General features: G+C 39.0%; 1 pseudogene; it reads left to right on the forward strand.

Moving 5' to 3' along the window:
• The first annotated feature begins 8,489 nt into the window (after window positions 1–8,489).
• LOC114080941 (cold shock domain-containing protein E1 pseudogene) lies at window positions 8,490–11,494 on the forward strand (annotated as a pseudogene).
• The last annotated feature ends 886 nt before the right edge of the window (window positions 11,495–12,380 follow it).

The raw sequence follows: 12,380 nt of genomic DNA on the forward strand, positions 1-12,380 counted from the left end.
GGAATTCACAGGGTTCTTCCCCTTCTTTTCTGCCAGTATCATCCAGATTCAGTGTGAAGCCATCACTGCCTGACTGTTGGCCAGAAAAAACACTTACTCAAATAGATTAAAAATAATAGAATTCCTTAAATTCTACAGTTTAGCTATCACAACAACAAATACATGACCCTTGCTAGGTACTTGACTCTTAACATGAAGTTATATATTGATGAATTCACAGTTTAATGAGGGATATAGGCAAATTAGTAATCCAATACAGTACAATACATATTATAAATCAATAAGGGGTGGGCTGGAGATATAGCTCACTGGTAGAATCCTTGCCAGGCATACTGGAGGGCCTGGGTTCAATTCCTGGCTCCATAAAATAACAACAACAAACAAAAACTTCCAGAAGGACCTCAAACAAAATAAACAAACCAAGGAATGATTATATTGAAACAGTAACTACAAAAGTATCTTATTAAAACACTAAAGGGTTTTATGTGATCAACTTTAGCTGGGGTGCTGACATATATTCATTGAGCAACTTCTGTGATCCAGACACTATCCTAAACATTGAGAAGGCAGAAGTAAACACATTTCCTGTCTTCATATGTTTTCAGTAAAGCTGGGGACAATAAACCTAGAACAAATAAATATAAGAAGTATAATTACAAACAATGGAAATTGCTGTGAGAAAATAAATAGAGTGGTATGAAAAGATATGATGGGGAGAACTAATCAGTATCCAGAAATCAAGTAGGGAGTTTCAGAGGAAATTACAGTTAAGACCTGAAATTGGAGTATCCATTAGACAGGAAAAGAGTTGGGAAAGAAGGTTCCAGGAAGAGAGACAGCCCAAATGAAGACTGTAAGATGAGATACAAGATTTTGGCTTGAGCAGAGTAAGCAAAGTTGGGAGTCCCAGGATATAAAAATTTAGAAACTGGGACCAGACAATTCAAGGTTTGGTAGGCCAGCTAACACTGAATTTCATTCTAATTATTGGGGCAAGCTATTGGAGAGTCATAAATAGTGGAAGAACTACCTTCCAAATGATTATGAATTCTTATCAAGCATTTAACTGAATATGGTTTAGACTTATACTTGTACACTATTTGATCCTCTGGCAAAAAACACAACCTCTTCAAAGCACCATCCTTTTCTTAATAAAATCATGCTCTCATTTTCAGTGACTGTGTTCCTTCCTCAGAGGTCAGCTGTTCCTGCTATTCTCTCTTCTCTTCACCCCGCATGCACAACATAATATCTTTGTCCCCAAAATTCCCTTCAGTTCAGCCAAGCCATGGTTTTCCTATTTTATGGGATGCTTTTCTCCCTCCAAATATTTGGAAAAATCCCATAACCTTGAATTCCTTCCCTTCCTTCAGATTCTCATTCTTATCTTTACCTCACGGACTCTCTCTAGCTCTTCTCTAGGATTTGGTTTGTATTGTTTTATAAGCTTTGGCATCACTATGACCAGTTACCTGATGAGAACAACATAGAAGAAGAAAAGTTTATTTTGGCTCACAGTTTCAGAGGTTCAGTCCATGGTGTGCTGACTCCATAGTTCTGGGCCCAAGGTGAGTCAGAACATTATGGCAGAAGGAAAGTGGCTCAAGACATGACAGCCAGGAAACTGAGAGAGAACTTTTTGCACCAAGACAGAGTCATGTCACTGTCCAATGGGCTATATGCAAAGGGGATGTATGTCCCTTCTGAGTCAATGCATTTTAAATGCAGCACAAGACTCCAGGGTCCTCTTTCTCTGCAAAATCAACCAAGGATGCCTCCTGTTTCTGGTGGTACAAATGAGTTGCCATGTAGAGAAGAGTTGCTAAATTACGTGGACCTGCAGAGAACTTGAATTTATCATCATTTCTGTGATGTTTATTACAAAAGCACAACACAGCACATCCTCACTAATATAAAAAGATGGTAAGAAATGATCACACTTTCTACCCACAGTGTCTTTATTTCCTTCTAAGTGTTGTAATTATTTCTAAGGGTATGTTGTATTGATTATGTTAGATATTTAACTTTGTTGTTTTTTTTTTTTTTTTTTTTTGTGTGTGTGTGTGTGTGTGTGATTATTCTTTTTAACTAGATTTCTCCTTGCCCCAACCAATGATCTTATAATAAATATAATAACCACTTCGCTGAGTTAATGTAACAAATAAAACAGACTACCAAAATCATTTTATTCTTTTCTTCCTTTTCTGCTATCTCCTTTCCTTCCCTAATTTTCTCTCCTTTTTTCTTTATTTTTTGTACATACCTTTTGCAAGCAATGACTACTTAATGACTCCCACAGGTTATCTTTCATTTGATTACAAATAATCACTAATGTGCTAAAATGATAGGATTCTCTAAATCTTCTCTATCTTCTCCCTTTCCTCTTTCCTCCCATTTCAGTGAACCCCTGCTGTCATCCAGAATTACACCTTTTGTTCTTTTTTTCTTCTTTGAATGGATTCAGGGACTCAGCCTTACAATTTTTGAGATGTTGGGAGTGAGGCATTTCATCATTCAGAGTCTCCTTCTACATTTCTAGGCTGCATGGTGGGACTCAATTCCTCAAACTCTCTTTATTGCTTACTGCATAGAAGTCCCATTTCTATAAAAGTTCTACTGTTGCCATAATCTAAAGCAGTAAGAAGACCACAAAAGCTTTTGAACCAGGGAAAATCAGGGAGCCTTAAGCTCATAGTGCCAAACTGCATTCCTTCTTCCCCCTCTAAAATGATAATTGGTCCAAAAGAACAAGATTCAAAATGCACTGAAAATGATAAAGCAGAAGCATATCTGAAGCTAGTAAACCTTGCCAGCACCGTGTAGCAGGAATTACATGTTAACAGCTGAGACTGGGTAATGTTGTTTATTTACTTGCATTACTCCAGCCACAGCTAGAAAGGTAATCCTTTATGCTTATATTTATCCAGTTCCTGTTTTTTCCCCTGTGTCTCCAGTTTTCAGTCTTAGACTCAACTCTTGCTCCTATCAGCAGATTGTACTTCTTGACTTTACTCTTCAAAGTCCTCTGTTTGGCATGTCTGTTTTGGGACATTTTCTTTGGCTCTGTGTATTCTAGATCAATCCTCAGAAGTCTGCCTTAGCTCTGACCCTAGCAGACTAGGCCAAGATGGAATTGGGCACATATGAATGGATTACTATAAAAACCTAATAGTGAATAAAATGAAATGTTTAACCAAAAGGCCACACACGGTATGCTAAGAGATGGCTAGCACTGACTCTTGAAGTTAATTGTTAGATATTCAAGAATTTTGAATGTCAGTTGTTAAACATAGCCATTACTAAAATTCAAACCATTTAAACTTATAATTAATTAAACCATATTAAAACAAAATAAATACATATGCAAAACTCAACATTTCTAACTACTAGATGCTTACTATTTTCTATTCTCTTGGGATTATCTGCATCTAATCTACCTGCATGATGAGAAGGCTGTGTAATGATGCACAATTTAACATATTTTCCCAAACTTGCATGAGTGAGGTTGGTCACAGGGAGAGTATTTACACTATAAAAATTAGCAAATCCTACATATGAGAATCCCACCACCCACATACAGCCAGCTGCTAAACACCTAATAACATACTACTTTAAAAGGGTAGCAATGTCTTCCAGATGGTTAATGAAGACAAAGATGTGGGGTAAAGAGAATATTTATAGTACTTTCCTCAAATTTATTCTCAAACTGTTCCTTTCCTAAACAGGACCTTAAACTACCCAGCCACAGAGCTTATATGTTTCCTTGACCTCAGCTGTAGAAATGGGCCTTTATTTTCTTCAGCCAAGTGGTTTATCAAAAGTTTTTGACCATTGTAAATCTAAGGATGGATTCATTATCTAAATCAGGCCAATTGTGGGCACTGAGTCTGATTCAAGTTGCTTGAAATTGAACTGTCAGGAAATTCAACCTGTCATTCCTGCTGGTCATGAATAAGGAAGCATGTAGCCTCCAAGGACACTGATAATCATCTTGGAACCACAAATGAAAGAGACTGCCCAAGAATGATTATAAGCTGAGGAAGAAGAACCAAGAAATGGTGAAAGAACTAGGTTCTGGACCAGGCCTTTGTCTAAAAATCTAATCTTAGGCTTTATGTGAGTCAATGAATTTCCCTTTTCCTTTAATCGGAGTAAACTTTACTTTCATTTACTTATACATGACATAGCAGTTGTATCTTTAAATGAGGTAATTGCAGAAAGAAAGTCAATACACTTAGTTCTTTACTTCTCAGGACTTTATGTGTCTATATGTCTGACTCTCCAACCACTAGATTTTTTTTTGCACATCATTATATCTTTAGCCAAATTAACAATGCACCCTGTAAGTAGGGAGTAAGTAGTAAGTGCTTAAAATAAGTTTATTTAATTGAATTGGTTAGTAAATCTCGGGGGAATTGTGCAAGAATGGAGTGAATCAGAGTAAATTCCTCCTCTCTTCTTTGGCCAAACAGTCAATTTGAATCCATCTGTTGTCACTTGTGAATGTCCCAGGGAAAAAGGAATGAAGCAATGCAACTTGTGACTCCAACAGTTCAGTCTGCAAACTAGAAAAGGTTGTAGTATTTTGCTAGGAAGGCTGAAAATTTGCTGTAGTTTTCTAGTTGGCAAAAACACTAAGAAAACTCCTTTGGTCTATGTTTGCATGATGCTAAGTATCTGAATAAGAATTAAAACGTGAAGTCAACATGCTTCAAAAAATCTATGCATATTACAGCACTTTGAAAAAATATCCAGTTACTGAACTGGAATTCCCTTGTTTATCCAGAGTCCAGGTGTCTTAGGTCAACAAAAGCAATGACAATGAGAGTGATAATCTCAGAACTATGTGGCACTGAATTTCTCAATGAAATCTGTCCCTTATGATTGGAGGAGGGAGAGAGATAGGGAACACTGGCCAATCAACATGAATCATTCGATTATATTTCAAAAAAGAAATAGATGCGCTGCTTCTCTTTCTCACCTATTCCCTGTTTTGTTTTGTTTGTTTTTCTACAGCCATACCACTGTCTATCATACAAACATTGTATTTATTTTTATTACACTGATTGTTTCTCCATCTCCTAATGAAAGCTCTAGGAGGACAATTATCTGGCTCTGTTTTTGTTCACTGCTCCATTCTCAGTACCTAAAATAGAATCTGGAACAGAATAAATGCTAAAAAAAAAAAAAAAAAAAACATTTAGTGAGCAAATAAATGGCCTGTAAAATGGGCATTTGCTAGTAAATTCACAATTAAGAAACTAACTGCCTCATGAAAAAAATAAGGATTTCTTCCAAATGAAATTAAAAGACTCTGTACCTTAATAGTTCAACTAGTCTGTATGACTATAAACAATTTGTTTAACATCCTACACTTTTTTATTCCCTTTTGGAAAATTAAGACAACTCTGCCAATCCTGTACTCTCCAAAAGCTTCAAAGTACTTCAAAAGAGGCAATAGCTGTAAAGTCTTAGGTTAAAGAATCAGTAAAGGAGCTCAGCATGGATGCTTTTCCATAAAAGTTAAATGAAGATCTCAGTTGTCCTTTTATGTATTAAATAGGAAAAATTCCATTTGCAGTTTTTTTTTTTTTTTTTTTTTTTGTCATATGCCTATGAGCAATGGTGTGTCAATCACTTTTCTATTCCTATTGCTTTGAAAGTTTTGTTTTTATAAATTTTAACTAAGCATTTGTAAGCAAAACTGTCATTTCCAACACTTCAAATTTGTTTTTCAGGCCAATTGTTTTAAAGATGAAAATAGGTTTACTCCACAAATCCAAACTGATATTTATTTAAACTTATGAAATGGTATTTCTCCAGAGTAATCACCCTTCCCTGCATTATGTTAATAGCAAAACTCTCTTTTTGTTGTAGAAATTCTACTTTTTCTCTTATCATTTCCCCCTTCAAGCTGAATTCTGTTTTTCAGGATGTCTCCTTCCAATCTTTAAAAAGAAACCCTGTACCTTTAATAACAGAGACCTGGTGAGAGGTTTCTTTCCAAACTTGTTCCCTGGCTTCCAAGTGATGAAACCAGCTGTAATTTGAGAGCCCAGAGATCCTTAGGATCTTTAGCCAAAGGAAAAGCTCCCTCCGTATTCCCACCCAGTCCAGAAGTTGAAAGTGTCAAAAGGCAAGAGCTTCTCTCTCTAGCTGCACTGCTCCATCTCCCAGGAGCAAGGGGCAATGGAGCCAGTGACCTGCAGCACTCTGCAGGAGGCCTTCTCCCCTCCGCCCTGTGATCCCATCTGGGCTGCAAGAGAGCGGTAGTTCCAGCAACTGAGCAAATGCAGAGCGAGGTGCACCCTGCGCTGTTGCAAGACAGTGCTACCCAGGCGCTGTCGCCCACAGCCACATGAAGACTGCTGGGGTGCAGGGGCCACGGTGCAGCAAGCCAACGGGGCCCACAGCCACATGAAGCCTGCTGGGGTGCAGGGGCCACCATGCAGCAAGCCGACGGGGACTGAGGAGGACACTGTCTCAGGAAGGCACTGACTCCCAAGAGAACCCCTTTCCTTGTTCCTGGACAAAAGAGTCTTCTCCTGGGGTCCCTGGTCTTCCTGAATATTCAGAATGATGGTCCCGAATTCCTCTGGATGGGTTTCCCCTGCCACCTGTGTCAGGGCTACTTTGACGGTCCGCTCTACCCAGAAATGTCCAATGGGACTCTGCACCACTACTTTGTGCCTGACGGGGACTATGAGGAGAACGATGACTCCGAGAAGTGCCAGCTGCTTTTCAGGGTGAATGACCGTCGGCGCTGCTCCCAAGGGGAAGAGACCCAGGCCAGTAGCTTGATGAGTCTCACCCTTAGAGAGGAGTTTACCATGCTGGGCTAGGTTAGCTGAAAAACGATTATCTTAAAGTATGAGGTGGAAGGGCACAAATGCCAGAGAGAGCAATCAAATCAGCTCCGTAGTGGAGGGTGGGGGATAGATGAGGGGGCTAAATTTTTCCTTACTCTTATAATATTTTATATCCAGATTTGCACTTTGAGAGTGAATCTGAAATCATCTTTAAAAAAGAAAAAGAGTTGAAAGTTGAAGTGGTTGTTTCAATTCTGTACATTATTTATGTGATTGTTACAGATTTATCTATCCATGGGAAAGAACGATTTACAGCAATGCCCCCTCTTTCCTAGTGAGCTTTAAAATAACTCTGCAGAGATATTTGTTTCAGCTACATCTGAAAGGATACAGGCTATGCACTAGAGACTGATTAAACTTCCCCTTCCTGGAGATTATGGGATATACCCAAGGACCATAGTGCGAAGCTCCTTTCACCTTCAGTGGTCTCTCTTGGGCTCTACAAACAATGTGACTGTTTTTCAAATGAGGTCCAAGGTGTTGCTCTCTATGCCTGCCAGTCCAAGGAAGTTTCTTTTTGCTTCTTCTGCTTTTCTCTCTTATTTATTAACCATGGTCTGTGAGTTGTTTTTGTTTTTGCTTTTTTTTTTTTTTTTTTTTTTTGTAAGCATATTGTTGGGAAACTCTGTGCAAATCATCTTATAGGAAGATTTGCAAGTTTCCTCTGTGGGTGTATGTAAGTTTCAGCAGCAACACTGAAGAAGTCTCTGCTTTGTGGTAGTTGCCCTCTCATGTTGATATGCTGATTTGTAATGTCTCATTGTGTGTCTATGCTTTGTCATCAGTGTAAGAGTCAATTACAAAAAAAGTAGTTTGAACACCCCATGCAGAAGCCTATGATTGAAGTTGTCAATGTATTTTTTTCTCATTCAGGGGTTTTGCTTCTTTTTGCCTATTAGAAACGTGTACTTCAAGGAGGGGGATATTCTAATTCTAATAACTCCTTAGTTAAGTTTTATTATTCAGCCAATAAATGTGTTTTCATATAATACTGGCTTATTTTCTAATTTATATCTGTAGATTTCATATTTCAAAGAGAGGCCCATGCAAAGGAGAGAGGATGGGATTTAAGCCAGTTTAGTTAGTGTGTATGATAAAGAAGGAAGGAGAGCTATGCATTTAACAATCCCCCCCCCCACTGCTAACCTTTACTATCCTCATGAGGAAAGAAAAAAAAAACAGCTTGTGCCAGAACTTTAAATTTAATCTCTGCCGCTCTGCTTAAAAACTCATTTTCTGGTGAGAGAAGCGAGATTTATTCCTACGTACTGGGCCATGCTGCTTATGGCGGTGCTGGAGAGAGGGTGCTGAGCTGTTGGGTATGAAGTGTAACAGAACAGACTTTACCACCTGAAACTGCTGCTTCAAGTTCAGATCAGGCAAGGAATAAACCTCGTAACAACCAACAAGACCAAAGAAGAGTACACTTAAGTTGAAGACACAACACTTGATCTGAAACAAGAAGTTTGTGCCTACTCAACAGCTTTGAAAGAGCACTTCCCAACACTGCTAGTAGTCTTTGTTTTCTTCAGTGCTGTACTGTGAGATGCCCGGTGCAGCAGCAGTTGTATTCTTTATTAGTTTGGTAGATCTTTTTCTCTCGCTCTTTTTTTTTTTTTTTTTAATACTAGCAACTTTCATCCTTTGAAACGTGTGCTGAAAAAGAAGAATCAGCAAATACTACTGAAAGTGCAATATTTGATTATCACTGCAACATGAGCTTTGATCCAAACCTTCTCCACAACAATGGACACACTGGGTACCCTGTAAATGACGATGGAAAAGCTCTATAAACTCAAAAAGCCAAAACAACCATTTACCTGTCCGAGATTTATTAGTAAGACCATAGCACCCAGTCGCAGAAGAGAAGGGACTTGAGAGAGAGAGAAGAGAGGGAGAGAGAGAGGAGAGGGGGAAGAGAGAGAGAGGAGGGGGGAGATAGAGGAGAGGGGGGAGAAGGGGGGCAGAGTAAGAGAGAGAGGGAGAGTAAGAGAGTAAGAGAGGTAGAGTAAGAGAGTGAACACGAACAGGGTATTGATATTTATGGGTTTAACACAGGATGAGGAGGAGCAAGGCGAGTGGGCTGTTACTTCTTCATTGGCCGAGAGTTCACGCCACTTTAGGGATTGGAGGTGTGCCATTCAAAGTTTGTGCCATTCACAGGGATTGGAGGTGAGGGTTCACACGCCATTCAGTGCATCATGGACCTGAGCTCCCGGAAGAGAAGTGCTCTGGGCGCCATCTTTACCAACATACCCCAATGTGTGCAGCACTGCATGAAACTGGGGTTATTGAAAAACCATTAACCTCTTCTGGATTTATTCAGTGTTCAGAACGTCAAGTTAGACTTTTCTTCCACTGTTCACAATATAATGGCAACCTGTAGGACTTAAAAGTAGGAGATGATGTTGAATTTGAAGTATCATCTGACCGGCGGATGGGAAACCCATTGCTATTAAATTGGTGAAGATTAAACCAGAAATACATCCTGAAGAATGAATGAATGGACAAGTTGTGTGCACTGTTCCTCACAACTTGGAGAGTAAATCTCCAGTTGCCCCGGGTCAGAGTCCAACAGGGAGTGTATGCTACCAACGTAATGGGGAAGTGTTTTATCTGACATACACCCCTGAAGATGTTGAAGGGAATGTTCAGCTGGAAACCAGAGATAAAATAAATTTTATAATTGATAACAATAAATATACTGGTGCTGTAAGTGCTTGTAACATTATGCTGTTGAAAAAGAAACAAGCCTGCTGTCAGGGAGTAGTTTGTGCCATGAAGGAGGCATTTGGCTTTATCGAAAGAGGTGATGTTGTAAAAGAGATATTCCTTCACTATAGTGAATTTAAAGGTTACCTAGAAACCTTACAGCCTGGAGATGATGTGGAATTCACAATCAAGGACAGAAATGGTAAAGAAGTTGCAACAGATGTCAGACTCTTGCCTCAAGGAACAGTCATTTTTGAAGACATCAGCATTGAATATTTTGAAGGAACTGTAACCAAAGTTATCCCAAAAGTACCCAGTAAAAACCAGAATGACCCATTGCCAGGACGAATCAAAGTTGACTTTGTGATTCCTAAAGAACTTCCCTTTGGAGACAAAAATACAAAATCCAAGGTGACCCTATTGGAAGGTGACCATGTTAGGTTTAATATTTCAACAGACCAACATGACAAATTAGAACGAGCAACTAACATAGAAGTTCTATCAAATACATTTCAGTTCACAAATGAAGCCAGAGATATGGGTGTGATTGCTGCCATGAAAGATGGTTTTGATTTCATCAAGTGTGTGGATCGATCATGATGCTCATATGTTCTTCTACTTCAGTGAAATTCTGGATGGGAACCAGTTCCATATTGCAGATAAAGTAGAGTTTACTGTGGTTCCTGATATGCTCTCTGCCCAAAGAAATCATGCTATTAGGATTAAACAACATCCCAAGGGCACGGTTTCATTCCATTCCCATTCAGATCATCCTTTTATGGGCACTGTAGAGAAAGAAGCCACTTTTTCCAATCCTAAAACCACTAGCCCAAATAAAGGCAAAGAGAAGGAGGCTGAGGATGGCATTATTGCTTATGATGATTGTGGGGTGAAACTGACCATTGCTTTTCAAGCCAAGGATGTGGAAGGATCTACTTCTCCTCAAATAGGAGATAAGGTTGAATTTAGTATTAGTGACAAACAGAGGCCTGGACATCAAATTGCAACTTGTGTGTGACTTTTAGGTCGTAATTCCAACAAGAGGCTCTTGGGTTATGTGGCAACTCTGAAAGATAATTTTGGGTTTATTGAAACAGCCAATCATGATAAGGAAATCTTTTTCCATCACAGTGAGTTCTCTGTTGATGTCAATAGCCTGGAGCTGGGGGACATGGTCGAATACAGCTTGTCCAAAGGCAAAGGCAACAAAGTCAGTGTTGAAAAAGTAAACAAAACTCACTCAGTGAATGGCATTACTGAAGAAGCTGATCCCACTATCTATTCTGGTAAAGTCATTCACCCCCTCAGAGGTGTTGATCCAATACAGATTGAGTATCAAGGAATGATTGAGATCATGGATGAGGGGGATATGAAAGGTGAGGTGTATCCATTTGGCATAGTCGGAATTGCCAATAAAAGGGATTGCCTGCAGAAAGGGGAGAGTGTCAAGTTCCAATTGTGTGTCCTGGGTGGGCCAAAATGCACAGACTATGGCCTATAACATCACGCCCCTGCACAGGGCCACATTAGAGTGTGTGAAAAATCAGTTTGGCTTCATTAACTATGAAGTAGGAGATAGCAAGAAGCTCTTTTTCCATGTAAAAGAAGTTCAAGATGGCATTGAGCTACAGGCAGGAGATGAAGTGGAGTTCTCAGTGATTCTTATTCAGCGTACTGGCAAGTGAAGTGCCTGTAATGTTTGGCGAGTCTGTGAGGGCCCCAGGACTGTTGCAGCTCCTCGACCTGACTGGTTGGTCAATAGCTTGAAGAACATCACCCTGGATGATGCTAGTGCTCCTCGCCTAATGGTTCTTCCTCAGCCAAGGGGACCAGATAACTCAATGGGATTTGGTGCAGAAAGATTTGTCAAGCTGCTGTCATTGACTAACCACATCCATAAAGCACATCATTAACCCTCTATGATCAAGTTGGGGGAATTCTGGTGAAGAGTTCTGAATATCTCCCTCTTCATCCCTCCCCAAATCTGGAATACTTATTCTTTTGAGCTATTACACCAGTTTTAACACCTTCCTCGTGTTATGTTTAAAAAAATAAATAAATTTAAGGAACCATTTTAGAATTATGCACAGTTGCAGCCTGGAAAACTTAAGGTGGTGCCTTATAGTATCAATAATAGGAGCTTTATTTGGTGCATTTAACACAACTGGTAATTGCAAAATCCACTTCGTCTGTGTAAGTGAAAAATACAGACTGTTATCTTGTTGGCCCTATGAAATTCCGCACGTGATATTTAGTATATACTCTACCTTCATTACTTCTGGCAAGATGTTCTGCCTTAGCACTCAGTTGCATTCTTTTCCTTTTCTTTCCTGTTCATTATGCTTTAATTCTGAGGACCATATGAGGGTAGGATATATTACCTTTTAAAAATTACAAAAATTTGTATAGGCAAACCATTTTCTTAAATTGATGGCCAAATGTTAAAATGTTATTTTTCATATCATTTATAATCTTGTCACAATCCACTTAACAAAGTTTGGTTAGATTTCAGTGAAAATTATCTTCCAGAGTAGTTTTTTTTTTTGTTTCCCCCCTGGGATGGGGGGCAAGTAACTTTACTACAATTAGTATATATGGTGCAGAATTTCGTACAAATGAAGTGTGCCAGAAGTGTGATAATTTGAACATATTTAAACAAACAAAAAAAGGACAAATGCACAAACTTGCTGCTGCTTAGATCACTACAGCTTATAAGACCCAGTTTCTTTTACTGATTTAAAAACAAAACGAGAAAAAAAAAATAAAAAGTTGTGCCTGAAATGAATCTTTATTTATTTA

The sequence above is a fragment of the Marmota flaviventris genome, chromosome 17 (genome assembly GCF_047511675.1).
Source record: "Marmota flaviventris isolate mMarFla1 chromosome 17, mMarFla1.hap1, whole genome shotgun sequence".
NCBI lineage: Eukaryota > Metazoa > Chordata > Mammalia > Rodentia > Sciuridae > Marmota > Marmota flaviventris.